Genomic DNA, 14062 nt, shown 5'->3' on the forward strand with positions numbered 1-14062 from the left:
TAAAAAAATCACTGATGAGATTGAGAAGATGTCTCTAGAAATCAATTAATTGATGTGCCTAAGAGTTCCACAATAGTATTTTGCTTTTTATTTGCACCATTGATTGATTTTTTTAAAAATCTATGTTTATTTTTCCTCTGTCTAAAGTGTTCAATGTAATGACACTGACTCTTCAAGACTGTCATTTTGAGTCTTCTTGTTCTACCTTATTGGATCCTAACACATCCCTTCCCCACCTTTTTTGTCTTAAATTCATTCATTAAAATCATTATTCTGTCAGAGATTCATATATAGGTGCTCTGGTCATTTGGAGATCATGGGAAAAGCTTGTTTTTTTGTATGGCCTGGAGTTCAGCTGTCATATTGGAAGTGGGGTTGGAGCTTCCCCACTCATTGTCACATCCACTTGCTCTACTCCACTTGTTTCCATTGGATACGCCACAGGTATCTGAGGATTTGCCATGCTGGCTGAAGCGCCCATTCCTCAGAAATCCCCAGGAGAAGATTTGACCCGGCTGACAGGTGCTTGTGGGCTGCCAATAAATCAAGATGATCAGATTTTTGGTTCAAAGGGAAATTTTTCTTTCACACTTTCAAGTACAGATGGAGCCACATATGTAAACCCCCGAAAGACCTGGTTGGCACTTTCGCTGAGAGTTGAGTCATCTGGGCTGTCAACAGGTGTCTGATGTGTAAACTTTGAATGAAACTGACTCACATCCTCTTCAGCTTGCAACAGAGGTTTAAAGGAGGGGGCTCTACCTTCTGAGCCAGTAGTTCTTCCCGGTTTATATGCCCAAAGAACGGATGAGCTTGAACTTCTCCAGCATCCTCAGGACCAGCTCCAAGCCAAGAAGCAACATTTCTTTTCAGAAGCTTTTTAAGCAGATCTCTGGCTTCTTGTGTGAGGTAGAGAGGCAAATTGAATGTACTTTTGAGGATTTTGCCAATCGTTTTTCTTTCCATCCTCCCTAGTGATCGGGGGTGCTCCAGTCAGCAGGTCATGCATGAATGTTCCCAAACTCTACCAATCCACAGCACGATTGTGGCCACTTCTCATTAAAACTTCCGGGGCATGTATTCTATTGTTCCATAAAATGTGTGTGTGACTGTTCCATCGTGAACAGATTCTTTACATAATCCAAAGTCTGTTAGTTTCACATGACCTTGATGATTAAGTATGATATTCCCCAGCTTCGGGTCTCTGTAGATAATCCCCTTTTGATGTAAATGCCCCAAAGCCCTGGAGATTTCTGCCAAGTAAAAGCAGGCTGTGTCTTCCATAAATATTCTCTTTCTAACTGCATAAATAATTCTCCTCTGCTGAGATACTCAAGGATGAGGTAGAGTTTTCCACTGGTCTGAAAGGCATAAATTAAATCCACAATGAGGGATGCTTTACTCCCTCCAGAATATTCCGTTCTGCTTTTGTATGAGCTGTATCTTCAGCATTTTCTACTCTCATTGCCTTTTTAAGCACCTTCATGGCAAATATTTTCCCACTATTTCCTGTTACTTGAAAAACCTTTCCTTGGCCCCCTTTACCAAGTAACTGAAGTAGCTCAAAACATTGATCTGATTTTTTTTTTCTGGCCCTCTGTTCACACTAGTTTCCTAAATTTCAAGTTTCTCACAATGTTCCATGCCAAGTTCATATGGCCCAACTCCTCCAGGGTCCATGCTTTCATTTAACTAACCGCCCCACCCACAGCTCATCCTCAGAGCCTGCATCTTTGGCTGGTCCAGATCAATGTCAAATACTCTGGCCATGTCCTCAGTTTCCCTGATTCTGAAGTCCAGCTCTGGGTAAAATCTGTCATGCCACCTCAGTCATTGCCTTATGGGCCTGGACCCACTGCGGCCCCCATCACTGCTGCTTCTGTCATCACCGGCTGCTTGGGCTCAGTGCCGCAAACAACTTCTAATCATTTTCTACTCCTATAGATTGCCTTTTCTGGGCATTTCATATCAATGGTATTGTGCAATATGCAGCTTTTTGTGTCTGGCTTCTTTAAGTTAGTGTAATGTTTTTGAGATTCATCTATGCTGTAGTTCCTATAGTACTACAATTCCTTTTTATTGCCAACTAAGATTTTATTGTATGAGTATACCACTTTTTGTTTATGCATTCACCTGTTGATGGATATTCGAGTTGTTGCCACTTTTTGGTCATTATGATTAATGTACAAGGACGATTTGAATACCATGTCTTTGTGTAGACATATGTTTTTAATTCTTGGGTACATAAGAATGTACCCACTGGTCAATCTGATTAGCTTTTTAAGAAACAGATAAATTGTTTTCCAGAGTGGCTGCAGCATTTCACATTTCCATCAGCAATACATGGTCTTCTCATTTCTCCACACTCTCCCACATCCCTGCCACTTGTTAGTGCTTGACTCTTACTATAGTTGCCTGGTAAAATGGCATTTTACGGTTTTAATTTGTATTTATCTCAGAACTGATGATGTTGAGAATCTTTTATGTGCTTGTTGGCCACTTGTGTATCTATTCAAATATTTTGCTTATTTTCAAGGCAGGCTGTCTTCTTAGTAGTGAGTTGTAAGAGTTCTTTATATAGTCTGGTTACAAGGGTCTTATCAGATATACCATTTGCAAATATTTTCTCCCAGTCTGGGTTTGTATCTTCACTTTCTTTTCTTTTCTCCTTTTTAAGATTTATTTGTTTATTTTTGAGAGAGAGAGAGAGAGAGCGCGCACACAGGCATGTACAAGGGGAGGGCCAGAGGGAGAGGGAGAGAGAGAATCTCAATCCTGATTCAGGGTTCGATCCCACAACTCTGAGATCATGACCTGAGCTGAAACCAAGAGTCAGAGGCTTACCTGACCCAGAGAACCAGGGGCCCTTGCATTTTCACTTTCTTGATGGTATGTTTTGAGTTTCAGAGCCTCTTAATTTTTATGTAGTCCAATTTATATCAAAGCTTTGCTCTTGGAATAGAAAAGTATTGGGGAAGAACATCAAAATATAAAAACTAGCCTATTTCCTCAATTTTAAATGAATTTCACTTATTCAGATTAAATTGTTCAATAAAAGTAAAACTTAATGGCCTTGTTGAGGATATCAATTTCATTAATATTTAAGAAACAATTTTGGATACTCGTTCTTTAAAACAAGCCTCTCCTTCAACAATATATAGACATGTATCCTGACAGTAATTTCCAGATAAGCTCTTTCTCTCCACTTTATCGCCTCATTTATATGTCTCACAAGATGGGCAATATCACTGCATGTCCCTCTGTCCTCAAATTTACTTTTTGCTCTGGTCACTTCACGTTTGATATAGGAAGGAATGATGTATCACCCTTTTTGTTTCTATCAAAAACACTTCATGTATTTTGCAGTAATTATAAAGTGCCTTTAATTTCTCTGTGAGTTATATGAGTGATTCTACCATTGTCTCAGACAATAATGGGTGAAATTGTTTTACTGCAGAAGACCACTTTGGTTAAAAATTAACCAAAAAACTAGCTACAATGTCTAGACACCGTAATATGTATTTCATATAAAAATCACAAGTTTTTCTGAATCTAGGGGTTGAAATCACTATCCCAAGAGTACTGTGATCTTATCTGGAAAAATATGGATAGCATTTTCCATAGCTAATAAAAATAATATACTAAGGTGCTTTGTGATTATTATTATGTAGTATTGCATAATTTTATAAAGCAATTAAGTGGTGTAATCTTGAAATGCTCATCTCATTTGTGGAATTCGTTATCATTTGTGATTTTATTGCAATAAGTGTGAAAAAATAGATGCGGGCAGTGTTAATAGACTTATTTTTAGAATTCCTAATAGATTAACACTGATAGCCTCATCAATCTGTTTTGAGTGTCCTTGGCATTTATAGTTCTTACTGATGGCTGGTATTTATAAATGTCTTAACAGGCAGTTTCAGCCAAATCTGCTTTCATGTCAGTGTTTTTAGTTTTTCTATTAGTTAATTCTGTATTTTAGTATTTTAAAAATTCTGTTTCATGGTTCATCACTTGTTGATATATCTCTTGACCCTCTCCCTTGGTGAAACGAAAATGTCTCTTCTCCCCATTTATCACTTTGACTTTTAAATTTTCAACCTTTACATTCTTATTTGTAACCTTTATTAAATCTTCTGTGCTTTGTCCAGAGGGTCATTCTAAAAGTTCAAAATCAATAAAGTGCATTTATTTTATTGACTAAGTAAAAGTGTTCACTGCAGAGCCTGAGTATCATTGACCTAATTTGTTTCTCATGTAACAGTTTGTTTTATTAAGCGTTTATTTTAATGTAGCAGTTTGTTTTCTTCTCCTTGTTGTTTCCAAAATTGCTTTTTTAAAGAAAAGTCTAGTATTGTTTGCCTCTGTGACAATTTTACATTTTCCCAATATCTCAGTAATACTCTCCAAGCTCAATTTCCCCTCTGTGGGTCTTGCTTCTGATAGAATTCCACTTTAGACTGCTACTGAATCTTTTTAGACATGCCTTCTTTTCTACTGCTCTCCTAGGTTTGATACTGAATCTCATTCTTTTTCCTTCTTGGCTTATTCCATCATTTTACAGGAGTATTTATTTAAGTAACTTCCTAAGGACAAATTGATGAGAGAAAAGTCGTCTGAATCTTTCCATGTCTAAAAATGTCTTTATTCTGAGCTCACTATTGATTCATACATTGTCTAGGATAAAATCCTAGATTCAAAGTCATTTTCCTTTAAGGTTGTCAAAGAAATTGCTGATGATAAATCAGATGTCAGCATGATGATGCTTTTTCTTATGCAAGGTATTTTTTTTTCTTTCCATGCACTGTCCCCCAACGTGCACCAAATTTTAGAATCTAATCTTTATTCTTGGTGTTCTGAAATTTTGTAAGCATATCTGCATATGAATTTTGTTTTTAAAACCTTGCTCAGAAAAAAAAAAAAAAAAACCTTGCTCCGTACTTGGTGGGCCTCTTTTACTTGTTTTCTTCATTTCTGCAAATTCTCTTCTAATGTTTGTTAATGTCCTTTCAGCCACTTTCTCTGTTCCTTATTTCTCAAATCCTGGTATTCTTGATGAAAACTTTGTCTTTGATTTTTTTTACTTATAATTTGGTCTTTTTCGTATTTGGTTGAGACTTCTGGGCTTTATGCATACATGTTTTTATGGAATATTTTGTGTGTGGCAAGTTATTATTATTTTTCATTTAAAAAGCGTTATTTTTCTCTCTTTGCTTTTTTTTATTATAGCAATTTTCCATTTCTTTCTAATTTTATGGATATAGTGACTTCTGCAATTTATGTGTAGTGATGCTCTATTGGGCCACCCAGATCCCTCTCCAATCTGGAAGCACTCATCCCTTCACTCCTTCAGAGTGTTGCTTGCTGAGTCCCCCACCTTGGAAATTATTCTTCATAGAAGAGTGGCCTGAATCCAGTAACTGACCAGCGGGGGTAGTAGAGTAGGACTGGAATGCATAGAGTTGGCCTCTTGCTTACATCCTAGAACTATCTGAAAGGCCATCCCAGCTCGCGAGCGCCCCCTGGACTGCCTGAGGTACCTGTTGCAATTGAATCACATGTCAACAGCTCCTTTTGTCCAAGCCAGCTTCCCACACTTTCTTACTCCCTTCCTGTAGGAGTATGTAAATCTTGCTCACAGAGTCTGTTTCCTGTGGAGCCTGGATACTAATTTGAAGTTGTTGTTTTAATTCTTCTGTTTTCTAAGTGATATCTGTTTTCTTCAGAGTCATTTATTGTGTGTGTGTGTGTATGGGTGGTGTATTTAAATTCTGGAGCACTATTAGACAGCCACACTTCTCCCTAAATGGTTTGTTTGTAAACAAACAAACAAACAAACCTTGGGTTAAACGAAACAAACAAACAAAAAAGGACTGTTTTTCATTGTCTGCTTAAGGTGGGTGGAAGTGGAAGTGGGTGTCTACTCCTTAGGACTTTACCTTGCTGCTCCTTTCAGCCCTGCACTCCTCCCCTGCTCTCTGTGTTCCCGCCCACCTCTCCCCTGCCTTCTGCCTCCTCTAGGACACCCATTCTTTGCTGACATCTCTGCAGGTCTCAGGACTGTGGCTTATGCTGGTCCATTTTATCAGTCAATATGCTTACCATGCTTTCTGTGTTCCAGAAATGTATGAAAATATCTCCTTTGCTGATGATCCCCTCTTCTTTTTGTTGTAGTGTTAGATCATCTTTTTATTCCTTTACATTCTGGTAATGTAATCCTAGAAGGAACAGTTTGCTTGTGCTTTCTCTTGAACTCAATCTTCTGACTTTGATTTGACTTTCAATCGGATAGTCATGCTGCCGGTCGTTCTTTGGGGAGTTGAATTTCCATTCTCTAGGATGTTGTAAAAACCCCACACTTGCCCAAGTTTTGGAGGGGTTATCTGAGGAAGCTATGAGATGTAAACAAATATATCTGGTATAATCTATTTTGGGCTTTGGACCACATGAATTATAGCTATTTAATTGTATTCCTGATACTTATGTAATCAAATAATGACTATCTCTTTTGCATCAGAGCCTGAATAAGGTGCTATGAATAAGCAAAAAAGGCAGAGTCTGAATTGATAGCCTAGTGGAAGAGACAAAAATAAAGGATATAATTTTACCTAAAATAGCAAATGCTTGTTAATAATATTAGCTAGCTTATGTAGAGATAAAACTTATCATGTACTTACTCTGTGTGTGTCTCCTACAAGGGCTTTACGTTTATTAACTAATTAATGTTCACAACAAACTTATGATATAGGCTTTATTGCCTTCCCTATTTTGTAGATGTGAACACTGAGACATTTGCTAATAGGCTCACAGCTGGTAGGTGGAGAAGTCAGGAATCAAATCCAGGCTGCAGGGCCCAGACTCTGATGACCTTTTAAGAGCTTGGCTGCACTGTTTCTCAAGAGAGAGGAGGGAGAAATAAGCAGAGCACGGAAGTCAGACACCTAACAGAACTGGAGGTGATATCCTGAACAGTGTTTTGTTTTATTTTGTTTTAAAGATTTTATTTATTTATTCATGAGAGACATAGAGAGAGAAGCAGAGACATGGGCAGAGGGAGAAGCAGGCTCCTTGTGGGGAGCCTGATACAGGACTCAATCCCAGGATGCTGAGATCATGCCCTGAGCCAAAGGCAGACACTCAACCACTGAGCCACCCAGGTGCCCCTTGTTTTGTTTATATGGAGAGAAGGAGATTTGTAGAATTTTTGGCCCTTCATTGACAATTTTTAGGAAAAAGAAATTCACATGGTAGAGCCATGGTCCAGAAGCTATGCCATTTAAGCAAATGCTTGATGGTCACACCAAGCAAAGGCTATGCAGCTATGTATGAAAAAAAGCAAAAGATTTTACTGTATTTCTCTAAATAATGTTGATAATTATAGACTGGATAATCTCACAAGTATATTCAGATATCTTGTTACTTTCTTTTTTTGTACCTTTCCTTTTTAAGAAGTGAGTAGTAAAGAAATATTTGAGGATAAAATATTCTACCCACCAGTTTGTCAAAAATTAAATAGTCAGAAATGACAAAGTGTTGGTAAAGATGTGAAAATGTGGGAATTCATATACACTGCTGGTGGAAGAGTAAATTGAAAGAAAAATCATGTACTATATGTTGGCTAAAAGGAGAAAGGAGAAATTTTTTTTAATAAAAAAAGAAAGTTGTCATTTTTAGTAATTGGATTATGTTAATTATTTTTAAAAAATCAAGATATTCTATACCTAGGTATATACCTTGAAAAAACTCTTGGATACACACCCCCAGAAGATGCAGAAACTTGTTAACTGCTGAAAGACAACCCTAGAAATGATGCAAATGCCCATCAGAGATAGAATGGATAAGCTAATCATGATAAATTCATAAAATGACATAAGAAACAGAGGTGAAAATGAAGGAACCAAGTTACACACATTAAGATAATTGAATTTCAAAAAGAAATTGGTTGTATTGTGTAAACATATGGTCAAATAATAAAGAAAAACAAGGGAATAATGGAAACCAAATTCAGAATAAGAATTATCTCTAGAGGGGAGACAGAGTATAGGATTAGGATAAGACACTCCAGTGTCAAAAACACTGATAACATTTTAATCCCTATACTGGGTGGTGGTGGGTGCACAGGTATTCTTATTATTATTCTTTAAAATATCATATATATTTTATAATAGTTTTATCTAGGTACACAATCTATTTTATATCAAAAAATGTAAGAAATAAAATATTTTTAAAATTAGCTTTAGCTTTAGATTAACCAGGTAATATTTACATGAGAAATTAATATAACTTTACTTAGTATAACATTACTTAAAGTCATAATAGCAGAATTCCCTGAATTATTTCAAATATAAAGTGCAAACAGGCATTGCATTTAAATATGAAAAGAATGAAAAACTACAAATCTGGTTAAATTTTCTCCTTTCTAAAATGGAACTTAATCACTAAAGCCATCTGGGTATCTGTGAAGCAAAAATCCTCACCCTTCTTTGTTTTATTCTTCAGAATGTATGCTAAAAGAACAACTAGGAGTTAGCAGTCGGAGAAAGTGGGAAGTGGGTTCCAGAAGAAAAGTGCAGCATAAGGAGTTCTCCAATAACAGTCATGGTCTTGTTATCTAATGTGCTTTCCATGGCTGCTCTAACCTAAGATGAGCCAATTTATAAAGTCATTTTGCTAAATCCCAAGATGTTTTAAGTAAAGATAAATGCCAAGTGCATTTTTTAACACCGGCAATTCATTTATTCATTAATCCATTCATTCATTAAAAAAATATTTGTGGAGCATTTACTATGTGCTGGTCCTTGTGTTGGGTAAATGCTAATGAACAAGACAGACATGGTCCTTGCCATCATGAAACTTACTGTTTAGAAGAGGACAGAGGAAAAAAAATGGTCTACATGTCTGTCTTTCACTCCTGATGCTTTGAAATGAGGGCTTTTACCTTAGAGCTGTTTTCACATTGCCTACACATCCAGCACTCAAAATTGGCTTCCGAGATGTTAATTCAATGAGATTGTTTATAAATACAGCAGTCATGATGGGAACAGGATGCACTCTATGGTAGTTCTTTGGTCTAAAGGATGTTTTGGGAAGAATGACTCTGTGAGACAATTATGTATAACATTTACCAGGGTCTTTTATGTATGAGTCACTGAAAAGAATAGGAAAATTTATCCAGTATGGACCTTGTCTTCAGATAGGTAACAGTTCTGGTATCAAAGTCGGCCTGTCCCCCACCATTTCTTGTACTCAGCTTCTCACGGTTAAACTCACTGACTGCCTGTTGGGATACTGGACTCTAATCTAGCTCTCAGGCCCATTTCAATGGGAGAAATGGTCTTTCTTTCCTTCCTCTGATACCATGCTATTTTTTGATGCTTACTATTAAGAAACTTTTCCTGCCTTCCACCCACAGCATGATCCTGGAGTCCTGGGATTAAGTCCCACATCAGGCTCCCTGCATGGAGCCTGCTTCTCTCTCTCCCTATGTCTCTGCCTCTCTTTCTCTCTCCCTGTCTCTCATGAATAAATAAATAAAATCTTAAGAAAAAAGAAAAGAAACTTTTCCCAAGTTAGCTTGCAGGAATGTTCATTCTCTTCTCTATGCTACTTGAGAGTTCCCCAAAAGAACTGAACATACATCAGTAGTAAAACTGTCTTTGGTATCTTTTCTCTAACCCCACAGCCATCCTGATGTGACTGTACTCATTTTACAGACAAGGAAAAGGAAACTGAGAGATTGACTAGTTTTTCCCATGATTTATCAGCCTGTTAATAGGAAAGGAAGAATTTGACCATAAATTCTAATTTTATTTCTCTTACTTTTTTTGGGGGGGGAATCAAAAACCATGTTGGGATGCCTGTTTTTTCTTGGCATTTCTTCTCCTTTTTCTGAGTCTCTGCTCTTGCAGTTCAGAGTTGGCTGGCCCATAGTTGGTAAGACAGGACTCCAATTTCTAGCCCAATTTTCATTCTGCCTCCCACACTGTGGATGGATCTAAAATTCTCCTTAGAGTTTTGGCAATGGAGGCTACCATCAAAGTGAAGTTTTACCTCATGCTCACTTTTAAAATATCCCTATGAACTAATAAAACTGAGTTTTACTTCTTCTCACTTCATAAAATTCCAGCCATATAAATATATGAAGTCAAAGAAGGGGAGAGAGTATCAAGAATTCATTATATATAGGTCCCCCTAACCCCAAAATGAAAGAAGTAACAAGATGCATGGAAGCTTAGCATTGTCAGAGTGAGTCCTGTGGCACTGACACACAATATAGGCCTTCACTGCAGTATGTTACAATAAAGAATTACTGAAAGAAGTCATGCATTTATTAGTGGTATCCACATCTTTCATGCATGCATTCTATAAGTATTTGTTGAATGACAACCAAGTGGCCAATATTATTCTGGGCACAAAGGATAGAATAGTAAGCCTCAAGGATCAGAAAAATATCTTTAAGGTACAAACAGTCTAATAGTGGAAGACAGTTAATAAAGAACTGGACAAATCAATAATGTAATGTTGTAGTGATAAGACCAATGATGAAGGAGTAGCCCGGGTGGCTCAGCGGCTTAGCGCCACCTTCAGCCCAGGGCCTGATCCTGGAGACCCGGGATCGAGTCGCACGTCCGGCTCCCTGCATGGAGCCTGCTTCTCCCTCTGCCTGTGTCTCTGCCTCTCTCTCTCTCTCTCTCTCTCTCTCTCTCTTTCTCTCTGTATCTCTCATGAATAATGAATCTTTAAAAAAAAAAGACCAATGATGAAAACAAAGCAGAGTTATGGTCTATGAATCATCAGAGGAGAGAGATATGGGCAGCTTCTTTCATGATTCCTTAATGATCCACCTCAAGACCTTATATTCAGGGTATTAAGAATTTGTGTAATACTTTCTTCTTGAATGTGGGCTGTGCTAGGAACTTGCTTCTTATCCACAGAAATCAGTAAAGGTGATGAGATAACCCTTTCATGATTAAGTGTTAAGAATTTGCTACCTCTGTCACGCTAGCTGTCTCTCTCTGTTGCTTTGGTGAACTGAGCTGCCATGTTGGAGAGGTCCTTATGACAAGGGACTAAGGACAGCCTCTGACTCACAGCTGGGGAGGAGCCAAGGTCCCCACCTGGCCAACCTCAAGAGACAGATTCTGTCAACAATCTGAATGAGGCTGGAACCATGTCTTTTCTGGGTCAAACTTTTGGATGAGACCCCAGCCTTGATCCACAACTTCATTGTAGAGAAACTTCGAAACAGAGGTCTCAGCTAAGCCTGCATGGATTCCAAACCCAGAATTACCCCTACAGAAACTGTGAGATAATAAATGTGTGTTGTTTTAACTGCCAAGGCTGTGGTAATATCATTATGCAGCAGTAACATTACTGAATTATTTATTTACATGCTTAAAACTTACAGGAGGCCCTTTTAAGTTGATTACAACAGTGTTCAGCTTATTTGTCATTCATGTTGCACTGGAACATAATTGGGTTTGCAGTCTCTTTGTGATCATTGATTTTTACCTTCTGAATTGGCATTGGATCACTTGGATCTTTTTTTAAAAGTCAGTTATCTAATTCATTGGTGCAAAATTATGTCAGTTGCTAAGAGAACCAGCTTTAATGAAGCCTTTTTCAGTTTTCACGTTTGTTGGCTTCTCTTTCAGTTACAGGCTTATTCATGAACGAGTGCCATTAATAATGTTTAAATGCACTAAGATGTAACACCTTGTCATATACCATTTTTCTTTAAAACATCTAGGACTTATTGGGGTTATTGCTCTACAGAAAATTCTATGCTTACAGAAATAGTAACTGTGCTCATGTATCAAAAAATCATATATAGGGTCTAGTCTGTGGGAGCCCCATGGGAGCCCACACGAGGAGTTGGGCATGTAGCCTGTGGCTGACAGCTAGTAGTTGGATGGTAGATATTGCCATCTAAACATCTTTGGTACCATTTCCTAGAATGAGTTCAACATATGTGCTGCCTTATAGCTTCCAGGCTCAGCATCTACCAGAAAATCTTCAGTGGAAACAGCTGGACCTTCATCTGTTCCATCACTTGAGCAGAGATCCTCTACAAGCTGGCAGCTGGAGGATGGGAAACAGCTATCCAGGAGGATGAGAAGGGTGGTGAGCAAGAGCAATAAGACCAGATATTCCTGGGAGAAAAGAAGAAGGGTCAGTTTGGCCCTAAACTCTCTCCAGCTCAATTCTTTTTTGGGAAACTGTCAGAAACTGGAATATGGAATTGGTGCTTTCTCTTCTTGCACTCCCTACCTCTGTGGGAATTCTCTGTCAAAAAGCATAGATTCCTTTTCCCTAAAGGCTGCACTTTCCGCCTTTGTGGATTGTCTAAAGCTAAAGCCACAACTTCCAACAAGTCCCATTTACATAAGAGAAAGTTTTTTTTTTTTAAACAACAACAAAAAATACATGTTAAAACAGGATCACCATGTATATGTTACTCCAAGGAAAGATTTTAGCTGCTATCTCCTGCCAACCCTGTGCCCTCACTTTGGTCAGAGTGTGTTGCCCCCCTGGGTCAAGTATCTGACACTTGGGTCAAGCATCTGACCCCTAAAGAGCAGCTATAGAAGGACATACAAGGCTGGTGCCCTCTTAATGGGAAGATATATGACCCAGAGTGTTCTGGTGCCCAAGTCTCCAAGCAGCAGGCACTAGGGTTATATTTTCTATAGAATAAAAACCTATCCATCGAAATGTGGTCTGCATGTTCATCCACCCTCCAGGCGCTGATAAACAAAGATATAGATCAAGCCAGGTTGCTGCCCAGTCTTCAGCAAGAAAACTCTGGGATTAACTACTGCCTTTGGAACCTTGCTTGGTATCTTATACAGGATGGGATAAGGAAGATATCCAGAGGTTGAAAGTGCATGTGCTATCTAAGAAACTGTGATTCACGAAGCAATTTATTACTCTTGATATATATATCTTTATTATATATATATATATATATATACAAGACCCTCTGACCAGTGCAAAGTTTATGGTATCTCTATCATCTTGGGATGGCCTCAGATGGTATATCACTTCTCTTTCCTTGGATTCTCCTATGTGATGCCCACAAGCTTCTTTTTATGGATAGGCAAGTAAGATGATGATAGATAGATAGATAGATGATAGATAGATGATAGATAGATCAACAGAGAGATCACAATGTATCCATCTCTATAGTTTTTGAAAACATATGCTTTCTTCAAATTTTAGAAGTCTTTTTTTTAAAACAATCAGAATTTTATGAGTAGAACTAGTGAAGATTTGGAAGTTAAAATATCTGAGTTGGTGGGGAGTGACAGTCTGATTCTTGACTTCGTCTCTTCCATCTATGTGCCCTTGAGCTGCCCGCAATTAGTCTGAACCTCAATTTTTATCTGTTAAAGAAACAGTGTTAATAACACCAACCCTGTGACATTATACATGATTTCTTCATTTTCTTCATCTGTAAAATGAGAAAGTAAGACTTTCTTAAAGATATTTGTAAGAATGAGTAGAAACGCCCTATATGAAGTGGTACCATTCGAACAATGCCTGGTCCATAGAAAGCATACAGTAAATATGAACCATTATTATAACCCCACAGTATTATAACCTTAAAGCCATCTTAGACCACCTTTAATATGATGTGAGTCATATGCTATGAGTTGTTACATGATATAAGCATAGTAGTAGCTGTGAGTATTTATTGTTTGTGGTGCTAAACTATTTAATGTCTTCCTACTTTACTATTTTTGGGGAGAAGATTAGATGTTCTACTCACATCATACAAAAGTAAGTTCATGGTGGATCAAATATTAAAATATAAAAATAAGAAAACACGAAAGAGCTGGAGAAAAATGCCAGGGATTATGTATCATATTGCATGTAGGGAGCATCTTCACCAGCATGACAAAGCCCAAAACTGGGAAATAAAAATCCATTCAATTATATCAGTTAAAAATCGAAAAAACAGAGTACTCTGTATATGACAGAGGATTACATAACAATGTGAAAGGGTAATTTTAAGCAGAGAAAGTTTTTCTAAAAATATATAATAGATGAAAGAATAATA

At 37.6% G+C, this 14062-nt stretch overlaps 1 pseudogene; it reads right to left on the reverse strand.

Moving 5' to 3' along the window:
• Nucleotides 1-276: 276 nt before the first annotated feature.
• Nucleotides 277-1806, reverse strand: LOC112665097 (ribosomal protein S6 kinase beta-1-like; annotated as a pseudogene).
• Nucleotides 1807-14062: the final 12256 nt, after the last annotated feature.

The sequence above is a fragment of the Canis lupus genome, chromosome 17 (genome assembly GCF_003254725.2).
Source record: "Canis lupus dingo isolate Sandy chromosome 17, ASM325472v2, whole genome shotgun sequence".
Classification (NCBI taxonomy): Eukaryota; Metazoa; Chordata; class Mammalia; order Carnivora; family Canidae; genus Canis; species Canis lupus.